The 16,293-nt window shown below is 33.3% G+C and overlaps 3 non-coding genes across 3 annotated transcripts in view; all 3 read left to right on the top strand.

Annotated features, from left to right (window-relative positions):
• Positions 1–12,090: 12,090 nt before the first annotated feature.
• LOC128668949 (small subunit ribosomal RNA) lies at positions 12,091–14,000 on the top strand. Its single transcript, XR_008404506.1, has one exon. It is a non-coding gene; the product is annotated as a small subunit ribosomal RNA (ribosomal RNA).
• Positions 14,001–14,407: 407 nt separating this feature from the next.
• Positions 14,408–14,562, top strand: LOC128668926 (5.8S ribosomal RNA). The gene has a single exon (XR_008404483.1). It is a non-coding gene; the product is annotated as a 5.8S ribosomal RNA (ribosomal RNA).
• A 236-nt stretch (positions 14,563–14,798) lies between these two features.
• Positions 14,799–16,293, top strand: part of LOC128668956 (large subunit ribosomal RNA) — a 3,924-nt gene continuing 2,429 nt past the window's right edge. The window contains exon 1 of the ribosomal RNA XR_008404513.1: positions 14,799–16,293. This exon is cut by the window's right edge and continues 2,429 nt beyond it. This is a non-coding gene — a ribosomal RNA (large subunit ribosomal RNA).

Genomic DNA, 16,293 nt, shown 5'->3' with positions numbered 1-16,293 from the left:
ATGAGAACTCTCTAGATGATCAACATTTTTACTCAAAAATTGAAATGAAACATTTGACATCTCGATGACGTCTAGTATACGAAAAATTTCATTTCCATTTTTTGCTCTCTCCCTCATGTAAAATTACATATAAACTTGATCCAAAGTTGCAGCGTTAATTTTACGTCAAATTTATGTTATTTTACGTGTAAGAGAACTAAACAGTTGAACTGAAATTTATTATATGTACTGTCCGTCATCGAGATGTCAAAATTTTTATTTCAATTTCTAAGCTGAAACTCTTATTTCCCGGGTAACTCAAGTTTTTCGGTGATTGACTTAAAAATCAATTCACTGACCCTGATAGCCAAGCTATCAGCAAGCTATTGACATCGCACTGCAGCAACTCGGCCGCAAAAATTGGTATTTTCATAAGTTGACGGCGGTTGGTCTCTAACTTTCTGAGAAAGTAAATAGCAAAAATTGCCATTTAATTAGTTGACAGAAAGTTGCCTTCAATTGTCTCAGAAAATTGGCAACTGGTTGCGGCAGTAGATTGTCGCCAAGTTTTTGGGAAAGTTGGCATAAACTTGAAGTCAATAGTTACAAAGGCTGAACAAAGTTGTCGTCAACTTGATCGCAAGTAACTGACACCAACTTTCTGATTAGAAAGTCTTGTTATCAGGGGAAATGTTTGTAGGAAGAATCACAATACTACTGTAAATATTGTAGATCCCTACTATTTCAAATGATCATGTATATATACTCCAGATAAGCATCCCTGATAACCAAGCGGTCAACAAGCAACCGACAACCTACTGCTGTAACTTGTCACCAAACTGAACACAAAATTGGCATTTCCATGAGTTAACGACAACTAAATGCCAACTTGCTGTCAAAAGGGTGGAAAAAGTTGATATTCTATTAGTTGAGGGAAAGTTGCCTTCAATTTTCCCAGAAAGTTAGCAACAGGTTGCAGCAGCAGATGGTCGCCAAGTTTCTGGGAAAGTTGGTAACACCTTGTAGTCAACGGTTTCAAAAGCTGAAGTTGTCGTCAACTTGATCACAACTAATTCACACCAACTTTCTGACCGAAAAATCTTGCTATACGGGACAATTCTCCGCAACTAAATTAAGAAGAAACAGTTTTAGTCAATGTGCCATCAAGTTAAGAGTAGTATTTGACTATCTAAATTTTGACTACAAGTTGGCTTCAACTTTTTCAGAAAGTTGTTGTCATTCTAAGGCTCCAACACGGGTAAAAAAAATCTCGGCAATGGTCGGTCTTGCGGGCCAGCCCCAAAACTTCCCGCTGTTTTCGAACTCGAAAATACTCTTACATGTAATTGTTTTTTATGAGCTTTTCAAGCTCAAACAAGTTACGTTTTATGTCACAGTTCGCAAATTTATGAATTGGAAATCATTACCCGTCCGGCAGAAAGATGACATACAGAGCTCTTAAAGATAACATTTTTCTGATCTGACATCCGAGTTAGTTATTCCGAAGATAACAGAAAGATATCAGAAAAGCCTCTTACGCGCCATCTGAGGATATCTTTAAGAGCTCATCGGTTAGACGTCAGAAAGATAACATTTTTTAGAGATCTTAAAGAAATCAGTTTACGGAGATCATAATGTTAACACTTTTGGGTTTTTCATGTCCATGATATATCCCAATTACAAATGGCTGAGAAACTTTGGGATGAATTTGCGCAAGAATAGGATAAAGTTGACTCGTCGAACTTTTAGCAATCGGCAGCCCATTGATATTAATATTAATGACAATCAAGTCCGGTAGAATATAATAATCAATAATTCTCAATTGATCAGTCAAGGCATTTTTAACCCGTAATGAAAATATTGACCAGGAGGAACTTCAAGAGTTACTATCGTTGTTTCCGGTGTACCAAGTACCGAGAATCAAGAGGTAGATTACTGACTTCTTCTTGGTTCGATGTTTTTAACATTTTTAGGAGTTTATTCGCTGCTTCACGTGATATATTGAAACCAGTCACCCACAGAGCTAGTTTTGATGATAAACTTGTTTCATTGATAGCTACTAAAGCATTCTTTTTTAATTGATTACAGATTGATAATATACGTGAGTCAGAATGGCCACTAGTTTCACTGTCAGAATTGTAATTACTTATTTCATTTTCATTAAGTTTTTCGCCATCAATATTATTGTCTTTATTAATATTTCTTTCATTATCAACATCATCCAATTCATCACAAGATCTATTATTACTAACATACCATGAATTATTTTCTACTGTTTCACTTTCATCACTAGATGAATTTTTAGAATTATGTAATTTATTTAAAAAACAGCGTATTCGTTTATTTTTTCGACCTTTACACAAATTTTTAAAATTTTTTCTTTTCGACATTTTGCTATTGTATTTATAATAACTAATTATATGTAATTACTTTAGAGCAGAATCAATAAATAATGTTTATAATCATTGGTACTTATAGGTTACAATGACATTAGCTAACGAAAGTTGAGGTTATAATAGTCTCATAAGAGAATTATTTTTTTGATGTTCTAGAGACATCCATAAATAGTTATCATTTTGCTAACTTTCATATTTCTTTTAAATGACTTCAACTATAACAGGGATATGCTGTTACTCTGGTCGTCCTTAATTTACCTTCTCAAGGGCGCCACTGGAAGTAATAACGGCCTCCCAGAACCGGATCTTAGATCGTCAGGGTCAGTGTAATTTATTTAATTGTAAGAGAAGGATGAGGAAGGATAACTTATAAATAATTTGCTTCTCCAATTGACAATTTAAAACTTTCTATTTATTCAATAACCTTTCTAACTTTTTTGACCTTTATAAACCTTATTCACTTATAACCTTTTATAAACCTTATAACCTTATGTCTTTTATAAACCTTATAACATTATACCTTTTATAAACTTCATAACATTATACCTTATAACTTTATTACAATATACCTTATCACTTTTATAAACCTTATAACCTTTTATAACTTATAACCTTATACCTTTATTAAAACCTTATTTTAATTAACCCGCAATATTTCACTTAAACCTAATTTAATTAATTGACCCGCGATAATTTCTTTATTAAAATTGGCCAACTACCTTTGGCTTTTCCACACACTCATACGCACAATAATTTTAAAAATCGCTTAACCTTCGCGATACTTAATTACTAAATTTTCCATTAAAATCTTTATCTATTTCACTCACACACTCACTCCATCCTCTGGACTTTATTTACACACACTGAGTTACAATAATTTTCCCGCAATAAATAAATTAATTAATTTGAAAAATTATATATTTATTAATTGATTTTTCCTTTACTTTTATTTATTGTTATTCCTTTTATTAATTTTATCACCAATAACTTTTAACTTCACTACAACACGACTTTTTCTCAGTGAATTCATCGCGACGTTACCAATTTATTCGAACTCAAGTTCCGCCATTTTTTATCAGCTTTTATCCCGTGCTCCTTTTCAGGTACTTGTTCCTCACAATAATTATTCTTATTTTTACTAATACTTTTCCTTTAATTATTTCCTCTATTTAATTAATTATAATTTCATTGATTTACTTAATTTTTCCTATTTAATTTTTTATCGGCGACTTTGACCGTGGACCTTTTTATGATTTTTCCCCGAAACAATTTTTTATTAATTTTATTTATTTTATTAATTTTACTTATAATTAATTAATTTTCCGACTAGCGACTATGACTAGATTCGACAGTTTCCGGTGCGTGAGTTACCCGACCCACCTGGAAACTTCTAGAATATTTCTGGCTACCTGCCTGGAAATATTTGACTATATAATCGCTCCGGCTACCTGCCTAGAGTTTATTAATTCATTATTTTATATTTTTTTCTTCTGGGTTAAATTATTACGAACGAACTTACGCGACGCTACCAGACGTATGACGATGTATTAATTAAAATTTTCCGGCTTCCTGCCTGGAAAAATTTTAAATAAATACCTTTACAACAAATTAACTTTCTGGTTCCTTTCTCGTCGTTGTGGTTGTCTCGGTCTCGTCCTGGTCGGGTCTGGTATTTATAATTTTTCGTCTCGTTCCAGTAATTGTCCCTTGTCTCTCCTCTTCTTCTATCTCTAAACTCTCCTCTACCCGTTCTCCTTCAACCTGTTTAATCAGACGCAATCAGTAATGTTCAGAAGAGATACCGGCTAACCGCCTGGTATCTAATAAAAGATTTGAATAATTTATCGCTCGGTTCCACAGTAAAACACAAGCTCTCAATTAAATAATTTTACCTAATATAAACTCGCAGCGTCTAAATATCGGCGGTTATAATGGAGTCTTATCGTAGCGTCTCCTCAGCTGTTAAACTTTCTCGACTCGACTAAGTCCGTTCGATCTGGTCGTTCCGGTCACTCATGCCCGATTCTCGTTTCGGTCCCAGTTTATAATTGCTCGCTCACTTCTTGACTTTGATTGTCTTTTCTCTCCTACTTAAGTCTAAGTGGGGTTGACGGTCGAGCAATTGAAATTTCCACTTCCGGACGACTAGTCGCTACCTACACGGAATACCCTGGGTGGAATGTCACATGACCGACAGTACACATAATAGATTTTATTTTGGACTTATTTGAACGCGGTAAATTCGAATTTACCCCGTTACACAACATAAAGTTATCAAAACGATAACATTTTTCTGAGCTCTTAAAGGTAACATTTTTTGAATAACATTATGTCATCTTTTTGACATTGACGCCGGACTGGTAATAACCAAGCGTTTTTCCAATTTTTATTCCCAATTATGTTCGATAAAATAAATTAATTCAGGTAAAAGTGATGAAAGTGATCAAAATCAAGACTTAAATAAATTTTAACTCAGATCAGAGTGTTAATATATAAATTATCCGAGAAAAATATTAAAAAGGGTTTTTTTCAATTTTTTCGATGATAATATTATTCAAACTATAAAACGAGTTGCATTACATTACGGGGCGATCGGAAGAAACTATGAAAATGAAAAGTCAGTATGATTTTTGGACTATTTGGTAAATTACATTCTGTTATACTAAAAAATGAGATAAATTTTAACCCTTTTCTATTTTCGACCACGATATCTTTTGAACTGTTCAACTGATTTTGACATTCAATATGGCAATCGATGCGTTTTATTGAGTTCTAAAACTGACTAGATTTAGAAATTAATCGGACAAGTAATTTCGAAGATAATCGAAAAAAACCGTTTTTCACGATTTTTTTTTCCAACGATATCTCTTGAACAAATTGACCGATTGAAATTGGTCGAGATGAGAATAAAAAAATTCATTTTCAAATTTATTGGGCAACCTGAACTCTGAAAGTTTTTTTACCATAGTTGCCACAATGTTTTTGTGATCAGCATCCTTTATATCACCTAAAAATTTGGCGCACACTTCCTTGAAACTTAGCTATGGTTCCTTTTCTTGGTCATTCATAGCTAAAACAAACTGCGTCGTTGAATAGCTTTCAAATTTCCAGTCCATCAAAGATGCCTTCTTTGAATTTAGCATCAATTTCGTGCTAAAATACTTTACGCAAATGTGTAAAACATTCTCTATCTTTATCAAGAGCTTTCATAAACTGTTTAATTAAGCAAAGTTTTATATGAAGAGGAGAAATGAGAATTTTGGCTGGATCAACTAGCAGTTTTTTTTATTATAATGTGTGATCCAATTAAAAATAAAGATCGCGATGACCATACTTTTTTGTGGTGATTATATCGGTCCCTACTATCAAACATACACAAATAGCATTGATACTTCGCGAATCCGGATTTCTGTCCAAGTATCATGGAAAAAATTTTTAAATCACCACACATATACTTGCTATTTATTTATTTGTTTTACTGATTTTATATTTTTTATAGGGCTGTACAATTACGCCGGTTGAGCCGGCTAAAAAAGTTAGCCAAGCTAATTAGCTAGCTGACTGTTTGGCTTTGCTGGTTAACTTAAATTAGCTGAGCTAATTAGCTAAAGGCTAAGCCAGCTAAATGGCTAATTATATATTTCATCGAGTATCTATATATAGTATCTACATTTAAATATTGTAATGGTAAAATTTGATTGGAAATTGGTTTATCATGTACTATTCAATACCTGCAACAAAAATCAACAATTAATTGAATACGTAAACTAGATACAAAATTTTTTGAATCAATTATTTCAATGATAATGATATTTCCTGTATTGATAGAGAAAAATCAATAAATGCGCATTTTCTGGCGATAAACAGCTTCTGTTCAGAGAAATCATGTTACCTGCAGTTGAAAAAACCCGCTCCGAAGGTGTGCTGGAAAAAGGAATGCCTACAAATTTTCGCGTAAAACTGACGAAGATTGGAAATTTGTGCCTTTTTGAATTTCACCAAAATAATGGATTGTTTTTCGTCGGAATGGCAGGCTCTCGGTTAAATATTCCTATTTCTTTCTTAATAGCAGTTTGGCCTTCGAGATTTGCCATTCTCTGTAAATTTCTAGACAACCCGCGTACAAGATCAAAAAGGTACTCTAAATCCTTTTCTCTTTGATTCTTACTAAAATCAGGTTCATTTACTGGAACTCGCTCTGTCATTTCTATCAGTTTTTCTTCAATCTTATCTTGATATTTTTTTATCTTTTATCTGGCAAGTTTTTGTACCTACAGCATTAATAAAAATTACAATAAAAGAATCTGTAAAACGGTTGAATTCACAGGTCGTCAAATGAATCTTCAAAAAGTAATTACCGAGGATCTAAATGAGATCCACAAGAAGTAACAACCATATTACTCAAAAAACAAGTTCTTAATTCTTCCTCAAGAATGTCTTCGAGTAACGAGATATTTTCGTCAAATTATGCTTGAATGATTTGATGATTCCTTTCAAAGAGGTCCAGTCAGAGTTACTTAAACGTAATTTTCTCGTCATTTTTACACTTGTCATCTTCCCATCTAACAAGACAGAATTAGGAACGGCACACTGTTCAATTACACGTTCAATCATATCATGAGCCGAATTCCACTGAGTAACGCAATGGCTTATCAATTAGTGAGTCGAAAGATAATACTCTTTTTGAGCATTTTCTAATGCTGTACTGGCTTTATTGGAGTGTTTGAAGTGACCAACTATGGCTGATACTTTCTGCAGACAATCTTTTAAATAACGCTCTTTCGAAGCTTTTTCCACAACACATTATAAAGAATGGCAAAAACAGCGAACACTAATCTCAGTATTATCATCAGCTTCCCAATTGTCTCGTATAGCAGCTACAATGCACGGAGGATTATCGTGTACAAAAGCAATAACATTTTCGTAAAGATTCTAACTGGTCAATGCATTAGCCAGGTAGTTATACGTATTTATGGCATTATAACCTTCAGACATTTCCACTGTGTTTAGTGTAAAAGAACGCAAATTCTGCTGATCGTCAATACTGTGTGCATCAGTGATCATGACAAATGAACTATTAGTTCATGACGACCAGCCATCCGTTGTGATGGATACATATGGGAATCAACTCAGAGATGACAATAATTGATTTCGGACTGCATCGTATAAACCTTGTAATGATCTTGGACTACCGTTCTACTCGGTACAATGTAATCGGGACAAGCAGTTTGAATAAATTGTAGAAGTCCAGTCCCTTCGGCAAATGATAAAGGTAACATCCACGGCAGTCATTTTCACCAGGGATATGGTTATTGCTTCTGATTTAAGGTTCTGGCAAAAAAAATTTTTTTTTAGCATCTCTTACTATTATATAAATTCAAATATAAATCTGATACAGTATAGACAAAATGCAGACTGCAACAATGAATCAAATTACTCAATAACTGTACTTACATTACGAGTGTAATATTCTTTTCTTGATAATTTAGGTCGTTCATTTGAACTTATACGGAGAAAAAAAGAACAGTAACCATTATTAATTTTATTGATTTTATAGATAAAAAACTTTTTCAGAAATATCAAGTTTGATTTTTCTTGTTGTTATGAATGAATTCAAACTAATAAAAAATAGTATTTAAGATAAAATGATAGATATCCAATACGTTTCTGAAAAAGTTGTTGATAAAATTTCTATTTATGAAATCAATAAAATTTCTATATTTTGTGAATTTAGAATTTTAAAAACTTGACGATTAAGTCTTTTTTTTTTTTTTTTTTTTTTTGTAAAGAATTCAATATTCAACAAAATACCTAAGAAATTGGCGCAGTTAGTGACTCGATAACGTAAAATTGAGCTGGGCGTTGGAGAATTGAAAAATAATCGTCACTTTTCCGATGCTTATTAAATAGAATATCTAATAATATTTTAGGAAGTACTAGAAAATAAATGAAAAGGCTGAGTGTTGGTAAAAATTTTCGATTTAATACGTACAAAAATAGTTTGCTTAATGCCATCAACTTTCCTGAAAATTTCAGATTATTTGATCAAGTAGACTCGAAAATATTTGCGATTCACGAAAAAAAAAAATTTTTTTTTAGTTTTTTAGTGATTTCTCAGAAACGAATAAAACGGTCGACTTCAAAATCTAATCAACTCTAGAATTTGATGAAGCGCGTCGATTGTCGCCATAGCCATCTCAATTGGTTGGTTTGTTCGAGAGATATCGCGGGAGAAAGAAATGGTAAAAAACAGTTATTTGCGAATATCTTTGAAATTACTCAACCAAACGAATCCAAAATCCGACCAGCTCTAGAATTCAATGAAACGCGCCGATTGCTAGCTCAAACGTCGAAATCGGTTAATTAGTTCAAAAGATATCGACGTTGAAATATTAAAAAAATAACATTTTATAAAATTTTTTCCGGATAAATCATAATATAATGTACTAACATATGTCTATGTGCAAAATCATACCGACTCTTCCTTTTTATGGTTTTTTTCGATTATCATATAATGTCATTAAACTTGTTTTTTAGTTTAAATCATATTATCAACAAAAAAATTAAGAAAATGAAATTTTTAATATTTTTCTCGGATATTTCATATTTCATTGTTTCTGACATAAGTCAAAACTTATCAATATCTTGATTTTGATCAATGATATTGATTGCTGCCTCTATACACTGATTTTATTGAATAAAATCGGAAATTAAATTTTAAAAACTGCTTCTTTATTAATAATTTCCGATTCTTAAATTTTCAAACATCAGCATAAAACGTAACTTGTTAGAGCATGAAAAGATCATAAAAAATCAACCGCATGTAGTAGCACACACATATATATATATATATATATATATATATATATATATATATATATATATATATAAGGAAAACAAGGAAGCAACATTTTTTTTTTAAGTGCATGTGGAAAAAGTCATAGTTAAATACAAAAAAAAAATTTTCGCGCGAAAAAATAAATTTTAATATGTCGATTACAGACCCAGCTCATTAAAAAATTCGATTTTCCCATTTAAATAACATGGGAAAATTTTTTTTTTTAGCTTCAAGTATTGTTAACTCTTTAACAAATTGATAGGTCGAATAGACTAATACATATTTTTGTAGGAAGTTGAACGCTCTACAAAAAAGGTCTTCTATTATTTTTCGATAAATCCACCTGTTCAAAAGTTATTGGAGCTCGAAGTAAAGTTAGATATTTTTTTAGTGTTTCGGCGAAACTATCAGGCTTATCACAAAATGTTGTAGTATCTTTTTTGTTGACAATTTTATTCTCTACAAATAATTATCAATAAAGTTTTTTTAAATTCCACATTGTTTTCTAGTTATTTCCATTTTAATGTCGAGCTCTTAAAATCGATCAGAACCACTTTTTTAAGGGGGATAATACAACGTAATTCTGTGAAAATTCAACCATGAGTATACATAAATGTTCTTGTTTTGAATGCCGTTGAAAATATAAAATTTCGTTAATGAATAATTTCAAAACATAGAGGATTGATAAGGAACACATATATTCTTATTAAAAGCTGAACTTTTACGTAAATCTAAAAGTTTTCTTGCTAATAAAATTTTCAATTTTTTCACTAATAAATTCAAAGTAGAATATTACTAACAAATCAAAAAATATATGATAGTTGGTAACCTAAAATATGTAGTATGAACAACGAATCATTTTTAAAATCATATATTATTTTATTAAATGTAAGCTTTATACGATGTACAATAGAACTAATCAATTAAGTTATGACTAATTTATTTATTTGAATTAATAAATCAATAAAATAAAATAAAAATCCGTCGAAACATGAAAATGATATCTGCGAGGCTAGAAATAACATATTTAACAACAGGTAACGTTTGGCATCCGTTAATTCAGTACATTTTGATCAACATAACTTAGATATTTACGATTTATAATTACGAAATTTTTTTTGATTTTCATAATTTATTTTTAAGTTTACTATAAATAATTATTGAATGAAAATTAAGCTTTTATAAATATTTATAATGATTCATCATAATAATATAAATATATGTATTTTTTGTATATTTATAGTATTATGGTTAGAAAACGAATTAATTTATTATTAAGCTATTGTATATGTGAAAATACCGATTGAATAATTTTTTTTTGTCTAAATACATTCATCTATATAATTAATGTATATGTTTTTTTATTTTTTTGGGAAAAAAAAAATTGGATAAAGCCACTATTAAAAACAAAAGTCGTTTTATCTAACTTGAAATTTAATAAAAATGAAACGAATCATCATTTAAAAGAGCAAAGCAACAGAAGTAAAAGCTAATAAAAAAAAAAATTTTAATAAAATTAATCTAAACATGTTTTTCTTCTATGGATGCATTTTAATTACTCAAAATCGATTAATTTTAATTTTAAACTAGTTCAGAATTTTACTTCATAAAAATGACTAAATGAAAGAATTCGAAGTCGTTTTATGTTTTTAGTTAATATATATCGTTAAATAAAAAAACATTGAAAGATTGAAACAAAGCAAAAAAAAAAATCAATAGTTGGTTTATAATGAAAATACCATATATTTTAATGCGATTGTATTAAAATTTTATATCAATTAAAACAATGGTTAACATAAGTAAAATAAAAATTACTTATTATAATTACATATATAACTAAAAAATGAATATAAAAGTTGAGAATAACTCATTAAAAAGTAACATAATTTTTAATCCGTTTTTGGATATTTAACTGTATAAAATAAAAAAAAAAAATTCAATATAGTTTACTATAGTTTAATAATTTCGAATAATATAAGAGTGAATAATATAAGTATGAAAAAATTTGAAATATACGTAAATTTTTTTTCTTTTTTTTTTTTTCAGTGAATATAGTAAAAATAATTATATATTAATAAAACATTTATAAAATATAATACATATTGATAAATATGATTGGAATTTATTTGAGAAGTATTTTACTTTTTAATTAAAAATGTCTAATAATTAAAACAAAAAAATTATTTATTTACTTAATTAAAAAAAAAAAGAAAAAAAAAAAAAACAACAATAAACCGCTAGTGTTATAAATGCAACATTTTTTCAAGTATTAACATGTAATTTAGATGCAGGGAGACATCGTAGTATCCGCCGTGACCGAAGCAGCCGTTAGTTAGTTGAAAAACCCGATATTTTTTCACGCCGACTCATACTAGTATGAAAGAGTAGTCAGTTGAAGCGGCTTGAGTAAGAGCTGACAGATACTGACTACGGCAAGTTGTATACTATTAACGTAACATTACCACGGGTCGATGTCTATGACTGAATGGCTCTTTATGTGGTAAATCGCTACGGCGTTTATATAATATTATGTATAACTTTAAAGAAGTATACAAATATGAAACTGAGTATTGACTTACTTGTTTCCGAGCAAGAATAAAATATCACGTTTACGTGTATAAAAACCAAGTCGGTTTGATGAAAATATCTAGCGAGAGTAATATTTAATAAAATGAGAGGGTGGTTGAAAATTAAAAGTTATTATTCAATTTTAAGAATAAATAACATTGATGTAAAATTTTCAAGTGTTGTAAAAAGCAAATGCTTTTGAGCAGCACCACTTTAACAACAGAATTAGTACTTTTCAAGTTCTAATATGTATGTTTAAGTGAAAGGAGGAGTATTTCTAGTGTTTTAGAAATAAAACATAAACGAAGCTCCCTGGTTGATCCTGCCAGTAGTCATATGCTTGTCTCAAAGATTAAGCCATGCATGTCTCAGTACATGCCGTATTAAGGTGAAACCGCGAATGGCTCATTAAATCAGTTATGGTTCCTTAGATCGTACCCACATTTACTTGGATAACTGTGGTAATTCTAGAGCTAATACATGCAAACCAGAGTTCCGACCAGAGATGGAAGGAACGCTTTTATTAGATCAAAACCAATCGGTGGCTTGTCCATCGTTACTTTTGGTGACTCTGAATAACTTTCTGCTGATCGTATGGTCTAGTACCGACGACGAATCTTTCAAATGTCTGCCTTATCAACTGTCGATGGTAGGTTCTGCGCCTACCATGGTTGTAACGGGTAACGGGGAATCAGGGTTCGATTCCGGAGAGGGAGCCTGAGAAACGGCTACCACATCCAAGGAAGGCAGCAGGCGCGCAAATTACCCACTCCCGGCACGGGGAGGTAGTGACGAAAAATAACGATACGGGACTCATTCGAGGCCTCGTAATCGGAATGAATACACTTTAAATCCTTTAATGAGGATCCATTGGAGGGCAAGTCTGGTGCCAGCAGCCGCGGTAATTCCAGCTCCAATAGCGTATATTAAAGTTGTTGCGGTTAAAAAGCTCGTAGTTGAATCTGTGTTTCATACTGTTGGTTCATCGCTCGCGGTGTTAACTGACATGTTATGGAACGTCCTACCGGTGGATTTAGCTGAGGTCAAACTTAGCGGTCCAATTTAATCCTATCGCGGTGCTCTTAATTGAGTGTCGAGGTAGGCCGGTACGTTTACTTTGAACAAATTAGAGTGCTTAAAGCAGGCTTATTTCGCCTGAATACTGTGTGCATGGAATAATAGAATAGGACCTCGGTTCTATTTTGTTGGTTTTCGGAATACCGAGGTAATGATTAATAGGGACAGATGGGGGCATTCGTATTGCGACGTTAGAGGTGAAATTCTTGGATCGTCGCAAGACGAACAGAAGCGAAAGCATTTGCCAAAAATGTTTTCATTAATCAAGAACGAAAGTTAGAGGTTCGAAGGCGATCAGATACCGCCCTAGTTCTAACCATAAACGATGCCAGCTAGCGATCCGCCGATGTTCCTCCGATGACTCGGCGGGCAGCTTCCGGGAAACCAAAGCTTTTGGGTTCCGGGGGAAGTATGGTTGCAAAGCTGAAACTTAAAGGAATTGACGGAAGGGCACCACCAGGAGTGGAGCCTGCGGCTTAATTTGACTCAACACGGGAAACCTCACCAGGCCCGGACACCGGAAGGATTGACAGATTGATAGCTCTTTCTTGATTCGGTGGGTGGTGGTGCATGGCCGTTCTTAGTTGGTGGAGCGATTTGTCTGGTTAATTCCGATAACGAACGAGACTCTAGCCTGCTAAATAGGCGTTTTTGGTATCTTGAAAGATTTACTTGATTTTCGGATCAAGTGATTTTTACTACCAACGTAAATAAATATCTTCTTAGAGGGACAGGCGGCTTCTAGCCGCACGAGATTGAGCAATAACAGGTCTGTGATGCCCTTAGATGTTCTGGGCCGCACGCGCGCTACACTGAAAGAATCAACGTGTCTTCCCTGGCCGAAAGGCCCGGGTAACCCGCTGAACCTCTTTCGTGCTAGGGATTGGGGCTTGCAATTATTCCCCATGAACGAGGAATTCCCAGTAAGCACGAGTCATAAGCTCGTGTTGATTACGTCCCTGCCCTTTGTACACACCGCCCGTCGCTACTACCGATTGAATGATTTAGTGAGGTCTTCGGACTGATGCGCGGCAATGTTTCGGCATTGCCGATGTTGTTGGAAAGATGACCAAACTTGATTATTTAGAGGAAGTAAAAGTCGTAACAAGGTTTCCGTAGGTGAACCTGCGGAAGGATCATTAACGTATATTATACAATACAAAATTTTGTATCTGTAATATATAAATATTACTTTCAAAAGTGTTAACGCACGCAGTATAAAAAGTAAATTGAAAGAATACTTAAAAGAACAAAAGTATCTAAAGAAACTTGTGTTTGATTATATCTATCAAATAGTCATGGTAACCTATAGTAGTCTATACTCTAAACGTCTTGTACATAATGTGTAGATGAGGTTTTTAAATGAATATACGCCATGGCTGAATTATATTTACAAAGTTTCGTTGCCATATACATCTGATGTATAGATGGCAAATTTACATTAGAATAGGATAATATGTTTCTAATGTAAAAGACATTTTGTCAATGTATAAAAATTAAGTCAACAAGCAAAAAAAAGAAAATATAAAAATTTTCTAAAAATAATGATTATCCTGAACGGTGGATCACTTGGCTCGTAAATCGATGAAGAACGCAGCTAATTGCGCGTCAACTTGTGAACTGCAGGACACATGAACATCGACACTTCGAACGCACATTGCGGTCCACGGATCCAATTCCCGGACCACACTTGGCTGAGGGTCGTTTATTATATAAAAACTGCTTACATTAATTTGTACTAGCGATGAAGTATACAATGAATGTTCATCATCAGTATTTGAATATAAATGAGATGATGTCGTTTGAAAATATTATTATACTTGAATCAGTGAAATATCATTATAACACGGTCCAACTGAATTTCGAGTCTACGAATTATAAAATTATATAGACCGTTATCAGTTGATACTGTTTTTCATTGCTTCTTCAATTAAAATTGACGACCTCAGATTAAGTGAGACTACCCGCTGAATTTAAGCATATTAATAAGCGGAGGAAAAGAAACTAACAAGGATTTCCTTAGTAACGGCGAGTGAACAGGAATTAGCCCAGCACTAAATCCTATGGTTATGCCATTGGGAGATGTAGTGTGTAGGAGGAATCATTTAACCCGAGATTTATTATCATGTCCAAGTCCATCTTGAATGGGGCCATTTACCCATAGAGGGTGCCAGGCCCGTAGTGACTGGAAATTGTTTCGGGTGATTCTCTCCTTAGAGTCGGGTTGCTTGAGAGTGCAGCTCTAAGTGGGTGGTAAACTCCATCTAAGGCTAAATATTGTTACGAGACCGATAGCGAACAAGTACCGTGAGGGAAAGTTGAAAAGAACTTTGAAGAGAGAGTTCAAGAGTACGTGAAACCGTTCAGGGGTAAACCTGTGAAACCCAAAAGATCGAATGGGGAGATTCATCGTCAACGTTTTTGGTATTAATGCAAGCTATGATGTGATAATAGAATCCTTGTGGTCACTAGATTATACTTGCTTGTATTATTTTTGCTAAATTCGTCGGCGTGCACTTCTCCTCTAGTAGAACGTCGCAACCTGTTGGATGTTTATCTATGGCCCAGCTGGTAGTCTTTAGTATTTTATTATACTGAAGACCTTTGGTGTCCTGATAAACTGTTTGACAGTATACATATGGTATTGAGTCGCAATTGTTTGCGTTAGACTTACTGCAAGCGTGATTTTCTCTTGGTAGTGCGGATTTAATGCCGTCGCTGGGAAAAATCTGCTGTTAGCTGTGTAATGTCTTTAACTGGCTTATTTACCGGTTAGCGATGCTACTGCTTTGGGTACTTACAGGACCCGTCTTGAAACACGGACCAAGGAGTCTAACATGTACGCGAGTCATTGGGATATATTTATATAAACCAAACCTAAAGGCGTAATGAAAGTATAGATTGTCTTAAGACAATTGAGAGAAGATGGGTTACGTTACGATGTAATCCCGCATTCTCAGGACGTTCTATTCTCATTGAGAAAGGACGTACCTAGAGCGTACACGTTGGGACCCGAAAGATGGTGAACTATGCCTGGTCAGGATGAAGTCAGGGGAAACCCTGATGGAGGTCCGTAGCGATTCTGACGTGCAAATCGATCGTCTGAACTGGGTATAGGGGCGAAAGACTAATCGAACCATCTAGTAGCTGGTTCCCTCCGAAGTTTCCCTCAGGATAGCTGGCATTTATAATTTTGAGTCTCATCTGGTAAAGCGAATGATTAGAGGTCTTGGGATCGAAACGATCTCAACCTATTCTCAAACTTTAAATGGGTGAGATCTCTGGCTTGCTTGAATTTATGAAGCCACGAGATTTCGGATCAAAGTGCCAAGTGGGCCATTTTTGGTAAGCAGAACTGGCGCTGTGGGATGAACCAAACGTGAAGTTAAGGCGCCTAAATTAACGCTTATGGGATACCATGAAAGGCGTTGGTTG

Source organism: Microplitis demolitor, chromosome 1 (genome assembly GCF_026212275.2).
Source record: "Microplitis demolitor isolate Queensland-Clemson2020A chromosome 1, iyMicDemo2.1a, whole genome shotgun sequence".
Taxonomy (NCBI): domain Eukaryota; kingdom Metazoa; phylum Arthropoda; class Insecta; order Hymenoptera; family Braconidae; genus Microplitis; species Microplitis demolitor.
This window is presented reverse-complemented; position numbering and strand designations above follow the sequence as displayed.